We start from the raw sequence: 20,183 nt of genomic DNA, 5'->3' as shown, positions 1-20,183 counted from the left end.
CATTTCCGAGTATATTTACCGTATATAAAGGTAAAGTTTAAAGACTCTTTGACCAGAAATATGTCATATTACTGTAAGTCATATTTGAACTACTGTTGAAACATCAGAAGGAGTCTATAGAAATTGAGCATATATAAAATGTTCCAAATCAAAGACTCAGAAATATGTTCGTTATGACAAATTTGAAAACTTGTCTGGGTGATGTAACATCTGAAGGAGTCATCAGTATGTATGTTAAGTTAAAATTCAAGGACTCTTTGGAAAGTTCAAGATCTTGGACTCATTGGCCAGAAATGTGTTCAATATGTCAAATATGGATTCATATATGGTTGATGTAACATCAAAAGAAGTCTATGAAAATGGATAGTAAGTAAGCCCTTGATGATACTTTTGCCAAAAATATGTTCTGTAGGTCAAGTTTGGACTACTGTCTGCCTGATAAAACATCATAAGTCTATATGTATAAAAAGTTCAAGTTCAAGGACACTTTGGCCATTTATGGGGAATAGGTCAAATAAGGACTAATACAATGGTTAATTTAACATCAAATGAGTCTGCATTGTAAGTTAGATTTTGATGACTATTTGGTCAGAAATATGTTCAGTAGGTCAAATATGGACTACTGTCTGGCTGATGAAACATTCAAAAGAGTGTGTGTATGAATAGAAAGTTCTAAATATATTCTAAATGTCAAATTTGAACTACAGGATGGTTGAAGAAACATCAGAACAAGTCTATATGTTTAGAAAGTTCAATGTAGATGACTCTTTGGCCAGAAATGTGTTCAATAGGTCAAATGTAGACTAATGTATGGTTTATTTAGCATTAAAAGAAGTCTATGAGAACACATAGTAAGTTAGACTGTGATAACATTTTGGCCAGAAATATGTTACTGTAACTGTCTTGCCAGAAATATGTTCAGTAGGTCAAGTTTGGACTACTGTCTGGCTGCTGAAACATTAGAAGAAGTCTATGAAAATGTTTAGAAAGATCAAGTTCAATGATTCACTGACAAAAAATATGTTCAAAAGGTCAAATTTGGCTGAAGAAACATCAGAACAAGTCTCTATGTTTAGAAAGTTCAAGATTAAGGACTCTTTGTCCAGAAATCTGAGAAATCTGCTCATTTGTTATGTAAGTCAAAAATGGACCACTCTCCTGCTGATAAAACATCAGAAGGAGTCTATGAGTATTAATAGAAAGTTCAAGATTAAGGATTCTTTGACCAGAAATGTGTTCATAAAGTCAAATATGGTCTAATCTATGGTTGAAGTAAAAACAAAAGAAGTCTATGAGTATTTATAGTAAGTTAGCCTTTGATAAGACCTTGGCCAGAAATATGTTAAGTAGGTCAAATATGGACCACTCTCTGGCTCATGTAACATCAGAAGGAGTCTATGAGTAATTATAGAAAGTTCAAGTTCAAAGACTCTTTGGACAGAAATATGTTAAGTGGGTCTAATATGGACAACTGTCTGGCTGATGAAACGTCAGGAGTCTATAAGTATTTATAGAAAGTTCAAGTTCAAGTTCAAAGACTCTTTGTCCAGAAATGTGTTTATAAGGTCAAATATGGTCTAAACTATGGTTGAAGTAACATCAAAAGAAGTCTGAGTATGCATAGTAAGTTAGCCTTTAATAAGACCTTGGCCAGAAATATGTTAAGTAGGTCAAATATGGACCACTGTCTGGCTGATGAAACGTCAGGAGTCTGTGAGTATTTATAGAAAGTTCAAGTTCAAGTTCAAAGACTCTTTGTCCAGAAATGTGTTTATAAGGTCAAATATGGTCTAAACTATGGTTGAAGTAACATCAAAAGAAGTCTATGAGTGTGCATAGTAATTTAACATATTTCTGGCCAAAGTCTGTTCAAAGTAGGTCAAATATGGACCACTGTCTGGCTGATGAAACATCAGAAGGTGTCTATGAGTATTTATAGAAAGTTCAAGATTAAGGACTCTTTGTCCAAAAATGTGCTCATAAGATCAAATATGGTCTAATCTATGGTTGAAGTAACATCAAAAGAAGTCTATGAGTATGCATAATAAGTTAGCCTTTGATAAGACCTTGGCCAGAAATATGTTAAGTAGGTCAAATATGGACCACTCTCTGGCACATGAAAAATCAGAAGGAGTCTATGAGTATTTATAGAAAGTTCAAGTTCAAAGACTCTTTGGACAGAAATATGTTAAGTGGGTCTAATATGGACCACTCTATGGCTGATGAAACATCAGAAGGAGTTAATGTATAGTATGTATAGAAAGATCAAGAACAAGGATTCTCCAGCAAGGTATATGCACAAAAAGTCATATTTGAACTACTGATGAAACTTCAGAAAGAGTCTATTATTATGCATAGAAAGATCAAGATTAAAGACTCTTTGTCCAGAAATGTGTTCATAAGGTCAAATATGGTCTAATCTATGGTTGAAGTAACATCAAAAGAAGTCTATGAGTATGCATAGTAAGTTAACATATTTCTGGCCAAAGTCTGTTCACAGGCTAAGTAGGTCAAATATGGACCACTCTCTGGCTGATGAAACATCAGAAGGTGTCTATGAGTATTTATAGAAAGTTCAAGATTAAGGACTCTTTGTCCAGAAATGTGCTCATAAGGTCAAATATGGTCTAATCTATGGTTGAAGTAACATCAAAAGAAGTCTATGAGTATGCATAGTAAGTTAGCCTTTGATAAGACCTTGGTCAGAAATATGTTAAGTAGGTCAAATATGGACCACTCTCTGGCACATGAAACATCAGAAGGAGTTAATGTATATGTATAGAAAGATCAAGAACAAGGATTCTCCGGCAAGATATATGTACAAAAAGTCATATTTGAACTATTGATGAAACTTCAGAAAGAGTCTATTATTATGCATAGAAAGATCAAGATTAAAGACTCTTTGTCCAGAAATGTGTTCATAAGGTCAAATATGGTCTAATCTATGGTTGAAGTAACATCAAAAGAAGTCTATAAGTATGCATAGTAAGTTAACATATTTCTGGCCAAAGTCTGTTCAAAGGCTAAGTAGGTCAAATATGGACCACTGTCTGGCTGATGAAACATCAGAAGGTGTGTATGAGTATTTATAGAAAGTTCAAGATTAAGGACTCTTTGTCCAGAAATAGCTCATAAGGTCAAATATGGTCTAATCTATGGTTGAAGTAACATCAAAAGAAGTCTATGAGTATGCATAGTAAGTTAGCCTTTGATAAGACCTTGGCCAGAAATATGTTAAGTAGGTGGTCCACTGTTAAATGTTAAATATGTTAAGCATGAACCACTGTCTGGCTGATGAAACATCAGAAGGAGTCTATGAGTATTTATAGAAAGGTCAAGTTCAAGTTCGAAAACTCTTTGGACAGAAATATGTTAAGTAGATCTAATATGGACCACTCTATGGCTGATGAAACATCAGAAGGAGTTAACGTATAGTATGTATAGAAAGATCAAGAACAAGGATTCTCCGGCAAGATATATGTACAAAAAGTCATATTTGAACTACTGATGAAACTTCAGAAAGAGTCTATTATTATGCATAGAAAGATCAAGATTAAAGACTCTTTGTCCAGAAATGTGTTCATAAGGTCAAATATGGTCTAATCTATGGTTGAAGTAACATCAAAAGAAGTCTATGAGTATGCAAAGTAAGTTAACATATTTCTGGCCAAAGTCTGTTCTAAGGCTAAGTAGGTCAAATATGGACCACTGTCTGGCTGATGAAACATCAGAAGGTGTCTATGAGTATTTATAGAAAGTTCAAGATTGAGGACTCTTTGTCAAATATGGTCTAATCTATGGTTGAAGTAACATCAAAAGAAGTCTATGAGTATGCATAGTAAGTTAGCCTTTGATAAGACCTTGGCCAGAAATATGTTAAGTAGGTCAAATATGGACCACTCTCTGGCACATGAAACATCAGAAGGAGTCTATGAGTATTTATAGAAAGTTCAAGTTCAAGTTCAAAGACTCTTTGTCCAGAAATGTGTTTATAAGGTCAAATATGGTCTAATCTATGGTTGAAGTAACATCAAAAGAAGTCTGAGTATGCATAGTAAGTTAGCCTTTGATAAGACCTTGGCCAGAAATATGTTAAGTAGGTGGTCCACTGTTAAATGTTAAATATGTTAAGCATGAACCACTGTCTGGCTGATGAAACATCAGAAGGAGTCTATGAGTATTTATAGAAAGGTCAAGTTCAAGTTCAAAGACTCTTTGGACAGAAATATGTTAAGTAGATCTAATATGGACCACTCTATGGCTGATGAAACATCAGAAGGAGTTAATGTATAGTATGTATAGAAAGATCAAGAACAAGGATTCTCCGGCAAGATATATGTACAAAAAGTCATATTTGAACTACTGATGAAACTTCAGAAAGAGTCTATTATTATGCATAGAAAGATCAAGATTAAAGACTCTTTGTCCAGAAATGTGTTCATAAGGTCAAATATGGTCTAATCTATGGTTGAAGTAACATCAAAAGAAGTCTATGAGTATGCAAAGTAAGTTAACATATTTCTGGCCAAAGTCTGTTCTAAGGCTAAGTAGGTCAAATATGGACCACTGTCTGGCTGATGAAACATCAGAAGGTGTCTATGAGTATTTATAGAAAGTTCAAGATTGAGGACTCTTTGTCCAGAAATGTGCTCATAAGGTCAAATATGGTCTAATCTATGGTTGAAGTAACATCAAAAGAAGTCTATGAGTATGCATAGTAAGTTAGCCTTTGATAAGACCTTGGCCAGAAATATGTTAAGTAGGTGGTCCACTGTTAAATGTTAAATATGTTAAGCATGAACCACTGTCTGGCTGATGAAACATCAGAAGGAGTCTATGAATATTTATAGAAAGGTCAAGTTCAAGTTCAAAGACTCTTTGGACAGAAATATGTTAAGTAGATCTAATATGGACCACTCTATGGCTGATGAAACATCAGAAGGAGTTAATGTATAGTATGTATAGAAAGATCAAGAACAAGGATTATCCGGCAAGATATATGTACAAAAAGTCATATTTGAACTACTGATGAAACTTCAGAAAGAGTCTATTATTATGCATAGAAAGATCAAGATTAAAGACTCTTTGTCCAGAAATGTGTTCATAAGGTCAAATATGGTCTAATCTATGGTTGAAGTAACATCAAAAGAAGTCTATGAGTATGCAAAGTAAGTTAACATATTTCTGGCCAAAGTCTGTTCTAAGGCTAAGTAGGTCACTGTCTGGCTGATGAAACATCAGAAGGTGTCTATGAGTATTTATAGAAAGTTCAAGATTGAGGACTCTTTGTCAAATATGGTCTAATCTATGGTTGAAGTAACATCAAAAGAAGTCTATGAGTATGCATAGTAAGTTAGCCTTTGATAAGACCTTGGCCAGAAATATGTTAAGTAGGTCAAATATGGACCACTGTCTGGCTGATGAAACATCAGAAGGTGTCTATGAGTATTTATAGAAAGTTCAAGATTAAGGACTCTTTGTCCAGAAATGTGCTCATAAGGTCAAATATGGTCTAATCTATGGTTGAAGTAACATCAAAAGAAGTCTATGAGTATAAATAGTAAGTTAGCCTTTGATAAGACCTTGGCCAGAAATATGTTAAATAGGTCAAATATGGACCACTCTCTGGCTGATGAAACGTCAGGAGTCTATGAGTATTTATAGAAAGTTCAAGTTCAAGTTCAAAGACTCTTTGTCCAGAAATGTGTTTATAAGGTCAAATATGGTCTAAACTATGGTTGAAGTAACATCAAAAGAAGTCTATGAGTATGCATAGTAAGTTAACATATTTCTGGCCAAAGTCTGTTCAAAGTAGGTCAAATATGGACCACTGTCTGGCTGATGAAACATCAGAAGGTGTCTATGAGTATTTATAGAAAGTTCAAGATTAAGGACTCTTTGTCCAGAAATGTGCTCATAAGATCAAATATGGTCTAATCTATGGTTGAAGTAACATCAAAAGAAGTCTATGAGTATGCATAATAAGTTAGCCTTTGATAAGACCTTGGCCAGAAATATGTTAAGTAGGTAAAATATGGACCACTCTCTGGCACATGAAACATCAGAAGGAGTCTATGAGTATTTATAGAAAGTTCAAGTTCAAAGACTCTTTGGACAGAAATATGTTAAGTGGGTCTAATATGGACCACTCTATGGCTGATGAAACATCAGAAGGAGTTAATGTATAGTATGTATAGAAAGATCAAGAACAAGGATTCTCCAGCAAGGTATATGTACAAAAAGTCATATTTGAACTAGCCTTTGATAAGACCTTGGTCAGAAATATGTTAAGTAGGTCAAATATGGACCACTCTCTGGCACATGAAACATCAGAAGGAGTTAATGTATATGTATAGAAAGATCAAGAACAAGGATTCTCCGGCAAGATATATGTACAAAAAGTCATATTTGAACTACTGATGAAACTTCAGAAAGAGTCTATTATTATGCATAGAAAGATCAAGATTAAAGACTCTTTGTCCAGAAATGTGTTCATAAGGTCAAATATGGTCTAATCTATGGTTGAAGTAACATCAAAAGAAGTCTATAAGTATGCATAGTAAGTTAACATATTTCTGGCCAAAGTCTGTTCAAAGGCTAAGTAGGTCAAATATGGACCACTGTCTGGCTGATGAAACATCAGAAGGTGTGTATGAGTATTTATAGAAAGTTCAAGATTAAGGACTCTTTGTCCAGAAATAGCTCATAAGGTCAAATATGGTCTAATCTATGGTTGAAGTAACATCAAAAGAAGTCTATGAGTATGCATAGTAAGTTAGCCTTTGATAAGACCTTGGCCAGAAATATGTTAAGTAGGTGGTCCACTGTTAAATGTTAAATATGTTAAGCATGAACCACTGTCTGGCTGATGAAACATCAGAAGGAGTCTATGAGTATTTATAGAAAGGTCAAGTTCAAGTTCAAAGACTCTTTGGACAGAAATATGTTAAGTAGATCTAATATGGACCACTCTATGGCTGATGAAACATCAGAAGGAGTTAACGTATAGTATGTATAGAAAGATCAAGAACAAGGATTCTCCGGCAAGATATATGTACAAAAAGTCATATTTGAACTACTGATGAAACTTCAGAAAGAGTCTATTATTATGCATAGAAAGATCACGATTAAAGACTCTTTGTCCAGAAATGTGTTCATAAGGTCAAATATGGTCTAATCTATGGTTGAAGTAAAATCAAAAGAAGTCTATGAGTATGCAAAGTAAGTTAACATATTTCTGGCCAAAGTCTGTTCTAAGGCTAAGTAGGTCAAATATGGACCACTGTCTGGCTGATGAAACATCAGAAGGTGTCTATGAGTATTTATAGAAAGTTCAAGATTGAGGACTCTTTGTCAAATATGGTCTAATCTATGGTTGAAGTAACATCAAAAGAAGTCTATGAGTATTCATAGTAAGTTAGCCTTTGATAAGACCTTGGCCAGAAATATGTTAAGTAGGTCAAATATGGACCACTCTCTGGCACATGAAACATCAGAAGGAGTCTATGAGTATTTATAGAAAGTTCAAGTTCAAGTTCAAAGACTCTTTGTCCAGAATGTGTTTATAAGGTCAAATATGGTCTAAACTATGGTTGAAGTAACATCAAAAGAAGTCTGAGTCTGCATAGTAAGTTAGCCTTTGATAAGACCTTGGCCAGAAATATGTTAAGTAGGTGGTCCACTGTTAAATGTTAAATATGTTAAGCATGAACCACTGTCTGGCTGATGAAACATCAGAAGGAGTCTATGAGTATTTATAGAAAGGTCAAGTTCAAGTTCGAAAACTCTTTGGACAGAAATATGTTAAGTAGATCTAATATGGACCACTCTATGGCTGATGAAACATCAGAAGGAGTTAACGTATAGTATGTATAGAAAGATCAAGAACAAGGATTCTCCGGCAAGATATATGTACAAAAAGTCATATTTGAACTACTGATGAAACTTCAGAAAGAGTCTATTATTATGCATAGAAAGATCAAGATTAAAGACTCTTTGTCCAGAAATGTGTTCATAAGGTCAAATATGGTCTAATCTATGGTTGAAGTAACATCAAAAGAAGTCTATGAGTATGCAAAGTAAGTTAACATATTTCTGGCCAAAGTCTGTTCTAAGGCTAAGTAGGTCAAATATGGACCACTGTCTGGCTGATGAAACATCAGAAGGTGTCTATGAGTATTTATAGAAAGTTCAAGATTGAGGACTCTTTGTCAAATATGGTCTAATCTATGGTTGAAGTAACATCAAAAGAAGTCTATGAGTATGCATAGTAAGTTAGCCTTTGATAAGACCTTGGCCAGAAATATGTTAAGTAGGTCAAATATGGACCACTCTCTGGCACATGAAACATCAGAAGGAGTCTATGAGTATTTATAGAAAGTTCAAGTTCAAGTTCAAAGACTCTTTGTCCAGAAATGTGTTTATAAGGTCAAATATGGTCTAATCTATGGTTGAAGTAACATCAAAAGAAGTCTGAGTATGCATAGTAAGTTAGCCTTTGATAAGACCTTGGCCAGAAATATGTTAAGTAGGTGGTCCACTGTTAAATGTTAAATATGTTAAGCATGAACCACTGTCTGGCTGATGAAACATCAGAAGGAGTCTATGAGTATTTATAGAAAGGTCAAGTTCAAGTTCAAAGACTCTTTGGACAGAAATATGTTAAGTAGATCTAATATGGACCACTCTATGGCTGATGAAACATCAGAAGGAGTTAATGTATAGTATGTATAGAAAGATCAAGAACAAGGATTCTCCGGCAAGATATATGTACAAAAAGTCATATTTGAACTACTGATGAAACTTCAGAAAGAGTCTATTATTATGCATAGAAAGATCAAGATTAAAGACTCTTTGTCCAGAAATGTGTTCATAAGGTCAAATATGGTCTAATCTATGGTTGAAGTAACATCAAAAGAAGTCTATGAGTATGCAAAGTAAGTTAACATATTTCTGGCCAAAGTCTGTTCTAAGGCTAAGTAGGTCAAATATGGACCACTGTCTGGCTGATGAAACATCAGAAGGTGTCTATGAGTATTTATAGAAAGTTCAAGATTGAGGACTCTTTGTCCAGAAATGTGCTCATAAGGTCAAATATGGTCTAATCTATGGTTGAAGTAACATCAAAAGAAGTCTATGAGTATGCATAGTAAGTTAGCCTTTGATAAGACCTTGGCCAGAAATATGTTAAGTAGGTGGTCCACTGTTAAATGTTAAATATGTTAAGCATGAACCACTGTCTGGCTGATGAAACATCAGAAGGAGTCTATGAATATTTATAGAAAGGTCAAGTTCAAGTTCAAAGACTCTTTGGACAGAAATATGTTAAGTAGATCTAATATGGACCACTCTATGGCTGATGAAACATCAGAAGGAGTTAATGTATAGTATGTATAGAAAGATCAAGAACAAGGATTATCCGGCAAGATATATGTACAAAAAGTCATATTTGAACTACTGATGAAACTTCAGAAAGAGTCTATTATTATGCATAGAAAGATCAAGATTAAAGACTCTTTGTCCAGAAATGTGTTCATAAGGTCAAATATGGTCTAATCTATGGTTGAAGTAACATCAAAAGAAGTCTATGAGTATGCAAAGTAAGTTAACATATTTCTGGCCAAAGTCTGTTCTAAGGCTAAGTAGGTCACTGTCTGGCTGATGAAACATCAGAAGGTGTCTATGAGTATTTATAGAAAGTTCAAGATTGAGGACTCTTTGTCAAATATGGTCTAATCTATGGTTGAAGTAACATCAAAAGAAGTCTATGAGTATGCATAGTAAGTTAGCCTTTGATAAGACCTTGGCCAGAAATATGTTAAGTAGGTCAAATATGGACCACTGTCTGGCTGATGAAACATCAGAAGGTGTCTATGAGTATTTATAGAAAGTTCAAGATTAAGGACTCTTTGTCCAGAAATGTGCTCATAAGGTCAAATATGGTCTAATCTATGGTTGAAGTAACATCAAAAGAAGTCTATGAGTATAAATAGTAAGTTAGCCTTTGATAAGACCTTGGCCAGAAATATGTTAAATAGGTCAAATATGGACCACTCTCTGGCTGATGAAACGTCAGGAGTCTATGAGTATTTATAGAAAGTTCAAGTTCAAGTTCAAAGACTCTTTGTCCAGAAATGTGTTTATAAGGTCAAATATGGTCTAAACTATGGTTGAAGTAACATCAAAAGAAGTCTATGAGTATGCATAGTAAGTTAACATATTTCTGGCCAAAGTCTGTTCAAAGTAGGTCAAATATGGACCACTGTCTGGCTGATGAAACATCAGAAGGTGTCTATGAGTATTTATAGAAAGTTCAAGATTAAGGACTCTTTGTCCAGAAATGTGCTCATAAGATCAAATATGGTCTAATCTATGGTTGAAGTAACATCAAAAGAAGTCTATGAGTATGCATAATAAGTTAGCCTTTGATAAGACCTTGGCCAGAAATATGTTAAGTAGGTAAAATATGGACCACTCTCTGGCACATGAAACATCAGAAGGAGTCTATGAGTATTTATAGAAAGTTCAAGTTCAAAGACTCTTTGGACAGAAATATGTTAAGTGGGTCTAATATGGACCACTCTATGGCTGATGAAACATCAGAAGGAGTTAATGTATAGTATGTATAGAAAGATCAAGAACAAGGATTCTCCAGCAAGGTATATGTACAAAAAGTCATATTTGAACTAGCCTTTGATAAGACCTTGGTCAGAAATATGTTAAGTAGGTCAAATATGGACCACTCTCTGGCACATGAAACATCAGAAGGAGTTAATGTATATGTATAGAAAGATCAAGAACAAGGATTCTCCGGCAAGATATATGTACAAAAAGTCATATTTGAACTACTGATGAAACTTCAGAAAGAGTCTATTATTATGCATAGAAAGATCAAGATTAAAGACTCTTTGTCCAGAAATGTGTTCATAAGGTCAAATATGGTCTAATCTATGGTTGAAGTAACATCAAAAGAGGTCTATAAGTATGCATAGTAAGTTAACATATTTCTGGCCAAAGTCTGTTCAAAGGCTAAGTAGGTCAAATATGGACCACTGTCTGGCTGATGAAACATCAGAAGGTGTGTATGAGTATTTATAGAAAGTTCAAGATTAAGGACTCTTTGTCCAGAAATAGCTCATAAGGTCAAATATGGTCTAATCTATGGTTGAAGTAACATCAAAAGAAGTCTATGAGTATGCATAGTAAGTTAGCCTTTGATAAGACCTTGGCCAGAAATATGTTAAGTAGGTGGTCCACTGTTAAATGTTAAATATGTTAAGCATGAACCACTGTCTGGCTGATGAAACATCAGAAGGAGTCTATGAGTATTTATAGAAAGGTCAAGTTCAAGTTCAAAGACTCTTTGGACAGAAATATGTTAAGTAGATCTAATATGGACCACTCTATGGCTGATGAAACATCAGAAGGAGTTAACGTATAGTATGTATAGAAAGATCAAGAACAAGGATTCTCCGGCAAGATATATGTACAAAAAGTCATATTTGAACTACTGATGAAACTTCAGAAAGAGTCTATTATTATGCATAGAAAGATCACGATTAAAGACTCTTTGTCCAGAAATGTGTTCATAAGGTCAAATATGGTCTAATCTATGGTTGAAGTAAAATCAAAAGAAGTCTATGAGTATGCAAAGTAAGTTAACATATTTCTGGCCAAAGTCTGTTCTAAGGCTAAGTAGGTCAAATATGGACCACTGTCTGGCTGATGAAACATCAGAAGGTGTCTATGAGTATTTATAGAAAGTTCAAGATTGAGGACTCTTTGTCAAATATGGTCTAATCTATGGTTGAAGTAACATCAAAAGAAGTCTATGAGTATTCATAGTAAGTTAGCCTTTGATAAGACCTTGGCCAGAAATATGTTAAGTAGGTCAAATATGGACCACACGGCTTATGAAACGTCAGAAGCACTCTGTGAGCATGTATAAAAAGATCAAGTTCTAGAACTCTCTGGCCAGATTTATGTACAAAAGATCAAATTTGAACTACTGAATTAACATCAGAACATGTCTTTATGTTTAGAAAGTTAAAGGTAGAGGACTCTTTTGGCCAGAAATATATTCAAGGATAAATGCAGAAAACAACTAACTAATTTTGCTGTTCATTGAAGAGATTACGTGTGTTTGTTGCATTGCATTGTAATATCTATTTTACTATGTGTATTGGAGATAAACCATCTGTGCTGCTTGCACAGCAATGCACACAAGAACTATACTTTTTCGGTTGTGCATTGAGATAACATAAGCACGGATTCATTGAACATAATCTTAAAACTTAAAACTAAAACTTAATCTAAAAACTTACTGAATTCGTCGTGCTATAAAGTATAATACTATGCTAAATATGCTATCTTTCATAGCATTCATAAACTAACTTGTTTCGTTTTGCAATGAAGAGATATTGCATTACATATGAGTGGTTGCATCGCAACGCATACAGAACTAATTTATTCCCATGTGCATTGAAGAAGTAGCACATGACATACCGGTATGTGATGTTTCATTGCAATCCATGCACGAGATAAATGAATCCGCTATGCATTTATTTACATGCAAAATCGAACTTATTTCTGTGCATTGAAGAGTACAACATATGTGCTTGTAGCATAGCGCTGCATCCAGGACCTAAGTTTACTGACTTTATGCATTGAGGAATCACAGTAGTGACATGGTCTTTTTCATTGAACTGTATACAATAACTAACTTATTCTATTGTGAATTATTCAATCTTCGGTTGTGTATTCTTCAAAGTTAGATCTTGTAATGCAATGCAACAGCACACATGTATTTTCTTCAATGAACCATAGAATGAGTTAGATGTTGTATGCATTGGAATGCAAAAGCACGTGTTGTGACATCCGAAAGTGGGTAACACAACATGCATGCTTTTGCATTCCAATGCATAAAACAACTAACTCATTTTGCTGTTCATTGAAGAGATTACATGTGTGTTGTTGCAATGCATTGCAAGATATTACTTGGAGATAAATCATCTTGCTGTTGCATTGCAATGCATACAAGAACAAACTTATTCCGATGCATTTTACTGTTGCTCTTCTAGTGCATTGCATACTCAGTCTAACTTATTTCACTGGGCAATTAAGAGATATCGCATAACATATGAGCTGTTGCTTTGCAACGTATTCCATTGCAAAGCTATGCATTTTGCACAGCAATGCATAAAGAACTAAACTCATTCCGTTGTGCATTGAAGATATAACATCTGGACTGTTTCATTGAACATAATCTAACTGAATTCGTTGTGAAGTGAAATACATGAAATATGCTATCTTTCATGGTATTGCATAAAATAACTAATTTGTTTTGTTTTGAAAGGAAGAGATATTACATTACATATGAGCAGTTGCATCGCAACTTACACAGAATTAATTAATTCCCCTGTGCATTGAAGAAGTAGCACTGACATACTTGATGTTTCATTGCAATCCATGCACGAGACAAATTAATCCGTTGTGCATTTATTTGCATGCAAAAGCTAACGTTTTCATTTTGCATTGGAGAGATACAACATATGTGCTTGTTGCATAGCGCTGCATATAGGACCTGAATTTACTGACTGATATGGTCTGTTTCATTGAACTGTATACAATAAACTAACTTATTCCGTTCATATACAATAACTGAATTATTCAATCTTCTGTTGTGCTTCTTCAGAGTAATTTAGATCTTGCAATGCAATGCAACGACAAATATGTAATCTCTCCAATAAACAGCAAAATGAGTAAGGTGATGTATGCATTGGAATGCAAAAGCACGCGTGTTGACATCCGAAGGCTAAACAACATGCATGCTTTTGCATTCCAATGCATAAAACAACTAACTAATTTTGCTGTTCATTGAAGAGATAAAACACAATATGTGCTCTTGCACATATGAAAGTTATAGAGTTATACTTAGTCTAACTTATTTCGCTGTGCAATGAAGAGATATCGCATACCACATGAGCTGTTGCATCGCAACGCATACAGAAGTAATTAATTCCCTTGTGCATTGAAGAAGTAGCACATGACATATGTGATATTGCATTGCATGTACGATATAAATTAATCCGTTGTGCATTTATTTGCATGCAAAAGCTAACGTTTTCATTGTGCATTGGAGAGATACAACATATGTGCTTGTTGCATAGCGCTGCATATGGGACCTGAATTTACTGACTGACATGGTCTGTTTCATTGAACTGTATACAATAAACTAACTTATTCCGTTCATATACAATAACTGAATTATTCAATCTTCTGTTGTGCTTCTTCAGAGTAATTTAGATCTTGCAATGCAATGCAACGACAAATATGTAATCTCTCCAATAAACAGCAAAATGAGTAAGGTGATGTATGCATTGGAATGCAAAAGCACCCGTGTTGACATCCGAAAACTTAACAACATGCATGCTTTTGCATTCCAATGCATAAAACAACTAACTAATTTTGCTGTTCATTGAAGAGATAACACATATGTGCTCTTGCAGATATGACGTAATAGAGTTATACTTAGTCTAACTTATTTCGCTGTGCAATGAAGAGATATCGCATACCACATGAGCTGTTGCATTGCAACGCATACAGAAGTAATTAATTCCCTTGTGCATTGAAGAAGTAGCACATGACATATGTGATATTGCATTGCATTGCATGTACGATATAAATTAATCCGTTGTGCCTTTATTTGCATGCAAAAGCTAACGTTTTCAGTTTTGCATTAAAGATATAACATATAACATATGACCTGTTTCACTAAACTGATGTTTAACTAACTTATTCCGTTGTGCATTATTCACGCATGTTGAGTTACCACTTCGGATAGCACAATATGTGTGCTTTTGTATAGCAATGCATAAAGAACTAAACTCATTCTGTTTTGCATAGAAGATATAACATATGCACTGTTTCTTTGAACATACCCAATCTAACTGAATTCGTTGTGAAGTGAAAAACATTCAATACTATCTTTCATAGTATTGCATAAAATAACTAATTTGTTTTATTTTGAAATTAAGAGATACTGCATTGCATATACAGAACTCATTCCCCTGTGCATTGAAGAATTAGCACATGATATAAGTGATGTTTCATTGCAGTGCATGCACGATATAAATGAATCTGTTGTGCATTTATTTGCATGCAAAAGCTAACTTATTTCATTGTGCACTGAAGAGATGCAACTTATGCTTAGCTGCATTGCACTGCAACTTCCATTGTGCATAAAATACATAAAATTCCCCTTCGGATAACACAATATGCGTGCTTTTGCATTACACTGCATAGAACAACTAAATCATTCTTGTGTGCATTGAAAACATAACATAAAAGGAAAGCAGTCGTTTTATTGCACGGTATACAAAAACTTCCGTTGTGCAATCTTCATTCTGCTATTGTGCATTCTTCAGAGTGTTAGATCTTGCAAGTTAGCATGAGTTAGATGTTGTGTGCATTGGAATTCAAAAGCACACAGTTGTGATACCCAAAAGGGAGATAAACCATATGTGCAAACTGCAAAGCATTGCAAAGCATACTAGAACAACACTCATTCATTGTGCATTATACACTGTATACAAGAACTAACTTAATCCGTTGTGCATTCATGAATAATGTATGTATTGTATACAAAAACTAACATCCTCCGTTGTGAAATGGAGAGATAAAAACGCAATATAGTAATGTTGCACTGCATCGCATACAATATCTAAATAATTTGATATAGCACAACATAAATTGCAGTACATGCAGACAACTACGAACTTGTTCCGATGTTCATTGAATAGATACCACACCATGTGTGCTCTTGCATTGCACTGCATACTCAATCTAGCTAAATTGACACGTGGATTTAAGAATTGACAAATAATAAGGTATCTTTCATGGCAATTAATTCCATTGTGCATTGAAAAGATACATGACAATTTCACTGTTTCATCGAAATCTATACAAGAACGAATGCAGCCATCGAGTAGTTCAAATATGACATTTTGCACATATTTCTGGCCAAAGAATCCTTGAACTTGATCTTTCTATACATACTCATAGACTCCTTCTTGATGTTTCATCAGCCAGACAGTGGTCCATATTTGAACTAAACATATTTCTGGCCAAAGTCTTATCAAAGGCTAACTTACTATGCATACTCTTAAACTTCTTTTGATGTTACTTCAACCTTAGATTAGACCAGATTTTTCCTCATGAACACATTTTTGGACAGAGTCCTTATTCTTGAATTTTCTATACGTCACTCTGAAGTTTCATCAGCCAGACATATTTGGCCCACCTAACATATATCTGGCCAAAGAGTCATTGAACTTTAACTTTCTAAAAATATAGACTCGTTCTGATGTTTCTTCAGCCATCCAATAGTTAAAATATGATATTTTGAACCTATTTTTGTCCTGAGAGTCCTTAAAGTTTCTTTAAATACTCATAGACTCCTTCTGATGTTTCATCTGCCAGACAGTGGTTCATATTTGACCTAATTAACATATTTCTGGCCAAGGTCTTATCAAAGGCTAACTTACTATGGATACTCATAGACTCCTTTTGATGTTACTACAACCATAGATTAGACCGTATTTGACCTTATGAACACATTTCTGGACAAGTAGTCCTTAATCTTGAACTTTCTATAAATACTCATAGACTCCTTCTGATATTTTATCAGCAGGAGAGTGGTCCATTTTTGACCTTCTTAACATATTTCAGGCAAAACTCTTATCAAGGGCTAACTTACTATGCATACTCATAGACTCCTTTTGATGTTACGACAACCATAGATTAGAACATAATCTATGGTTGAAAGAGTCCTTAATCTTGAACTTTCTAAAAATACTCATAGACTCCTTTTGATGTTTCATTAGCCAGACAATGGTCCATATTTGACCTACTTAACATATTTCTTGCCAAAGTCTTATCAAAGGCTAACCTACTATTTATACTTATAGACTTCTTTTGATGTTACTTCAACAATATATTAGACCATATTTGATCTTATGAACACATTTCTGGAGAAAGAGTCCTTAATCTTGAACTTTCTATACATACTCAGACTCCTTCTGATGTTTCATCAGTAGTTCAAATGTGACTTTTTGTACATATATCTTGCCAGAGAATCCTTGAACTTGATATTTCTATAGATACTCATAGACTCCTTCTGATGTTTCATCAGCCAGAGAGTGGTCCATATTTTACCTACTTAACATATTTCTGTCCAAAATCTTATCACAGACTAACTTACTATTTATACTTCTAGACTTCTTTTGACGTTACTTCAACCATATATTAGACAATATTTGATCTTATGAAAACATTTCTGGACAGAGTCCTTAATCTTGAACTTTTATACATACTCAGACTCCTTTTGATGTTTCATCAGTAGTTCAAATATGACTTTATGTACATTTTTCTTGCCAGAGAATCCTTGAACTTGATCTTTCTATACATACTCATAGACTCCTCCTGATGTTTCATCAGCAAGAGAGTGGTCCATATTTGACCCTTTTAACATATTTCAGCCCAAAAAGTCTTTGAACTTGAACTTTCAATAAATAATAGACTCCTTCTGATATTTCATCAGCCAGACAGTGGTCCATATTTGACATACGTAACATATTTCTTGCCAAAGTCTTATCAAAGGCTAACCTTCTATGCATACTCATAGACTTCTTTTGATGTTACTTCAACCATTGATTAAACCATATTTGACCTTATGAACACATTTCTGGACAAAGAGTCCTCAATCTTGAACTTTCTATCTAAAATTATAGACTCCTTCTGATGTTTCATCATCAAGACAGTGGTCCCTATTTGACCCACTAAACACATTTCATACCAAACATATTTCAGGCCAAAGAGTCTTTGAACTTGCACTTTCTATAAATACTCATAGACTCCTTCTGATATTTCATAGATTAGAGCATATTTGACCTTATGAACACATTTCTGGACAAAGAGTCCTTAATCTTGAACTTTCTGTACATAATCATAGAATCTTTATGAAGTTTCTTCAGTAGTTCAAATACGACTTTTTGTACATATATCTTGCCAGAGAATCCTTAATCTTGATCTTTCTATACATAGTCATTGACTCCTTCTGATGTTTCATCAGCCATACAGTGGTCCATATTTGACCTACTTAACATATTTCTGGCCAAGGTCTTATTAAAGGCTAACTTACCATGCATACTCATAGACTTCTTTTAATATTACTTCAACCATAGATTAGAGCATATTTGACCTTATGAACACATTTCTGGACAAAGAGTCCTTAATCTTGAACTTTCTGTACATAATCATAGAATCTTTATGAAGTTTCATCAGTAGTTCAAATACGACTTTTTGTACATATATCTTGCCGGAGAATCATTGAACTTGATCTTTCTATACATACTCATTAACTCCTTCTGATGTTTCATCAGCCAGACAGTGGTCCATTTTAGACCTACTTAACATATTTCTGTCCAAAGAGTCTTTGAACTTGAAATTGAACTTTCTATAAATACTCATAGACTCCTTCTGATGTTTCATCAGCCAGACAGTGGTCCATATTTGACTTCCTTAACATATGTCTGTCCAAAGAGTCTGAACTTGAACTTGAACTTTCTATAAATACTCATAGACTCCTTCTGATGTTTCATCAGCCAGACAGTGGTCCATATTTGACTTCCTTAACATATGTCTGTCCAAAGAGTCTGAACTTGAACTTGAACTTTCTATAAATACTCATAGACTCCTTCTGATGTTTTATCACCAGGAGACTAGAGTGGTCCATTTTTGACCTACTTAACATATTTCTGGCCAAAGTCTTATCAAATGCTAACTTGCTATGCATACTCATAGACTTCTTTTGATGTTACTTCAACCATAGATAAGACCATATTTGACCTTACGAGCAGATTTCGGGACAAAGAGTCCTTAATCTTGAACTTTCTATACATATAGACTCCTTTTGATGTTTCATCAGCCAGACAGTGGTCCATATTTGACCTACTTAACATATTTCTGGCCAAAGAGTCTTTGAACTTGAACTTGAATTTTCTATAAATACTCATAGTCTCCTTGTCATGTTACTTCAACCATAGATTAGACCATATTTGACCTTATAAACACATTTCTGGACAAAGTGTCCTTAATCTTGAACTTTCTATTCATACTCTTCTGATGTTTCTTCAGTAGTTCAAATATGACTTTTTGTACATATATCTTGCCAGAGAATCCTTGGACTTGATCTTTCTATACATATAACTCATAGACTCCTTTTGATGTTTTATCAGCCAGACAGTAGTCTAAACTTGACCTACTGGACATATTTCTGGCAAAAGAGTTCATCAAAGGCTAATTTACTATTCATTCTCATAGACCTCTTTTGATGTTACATCATCCATATTTTAGTCCATATTTGACCTATTAAACATTTTTCTGGCCATAGAGTCTTTGGACTTGAACTTGAACTTTCTATACATACTCATAGACTCATTCTGATATTTCATTAGTCAGACAGTAGTCCATATTTTAACTAACGAATATATTTCTGGCAAAATAGGCCAGATCATCAAAATCATCAAAGGCTACCTTTCTATGCGTTCTCATAGACTCCTTTTGATGTTACATCAAGCATATATTAGTCCACATTTGAACTATTGAACATTTTTCTGGCCAAAGAGTCTTTGGACTTGAACTTGAACTTTCTCTACATGAACTTTAACTTTCTATACTCATAGACTCATTCTGATATTTCATCAACCAGACATTAGTCCATTTTGACCTATTGAACATATTTCTGGCCAAAGAATCATTAAAGGCTATCTTACTATACATTCTCATAGACTTCTTTTGATATTATATCAACCATATATTAGTCCATATTTGACCTATTGAACACATTTCCGAGTATGTTTACCGTATATAAAGGTAAAGTTTAAAGACTCTTTGACCAGAAATATGTCATATTACTGTAAGTAATATTTGAACTACTGTTGAAACATCAGAAGGAGTCTATGGAAATTGAGCATATATAAAATGTTCCAAATCAAAGACTCAGAAATATGTTCGTTATGACAAATTTGAAAACTTGTCTGGGTGATGTAACATCTGAAGGAGTCATCAGTATGTATGTTAAGTTAAAATTCAAGGACTCTTTGGAAAGTTCAAGATCTTGGACT

The sequence above is a fragment of the Rhinichthys klamathensis genome, unplaced genomic scaffold, assembly GCF_029890125.1.
Source record: "Rhinichthys klamathensis goyatoka isolate OS25496 unplaced genomic scaffold, OSU_Roscu_1.1 h1tg000019l_1, whole genome shotgun sequence".
In the NCBI taxonomy this organism is placed as follows: Eukaryota; Metazoa; Chordata; class Actinopteri; order Cypriniformes; family Leuciscidae; genus Rhinichthys; species Rhinichthys klamathensis.
The sequence above is the reverse complement of the archived record's forward strand: the minus strand, read 5'-3'. Positions refer to the sequence as shown.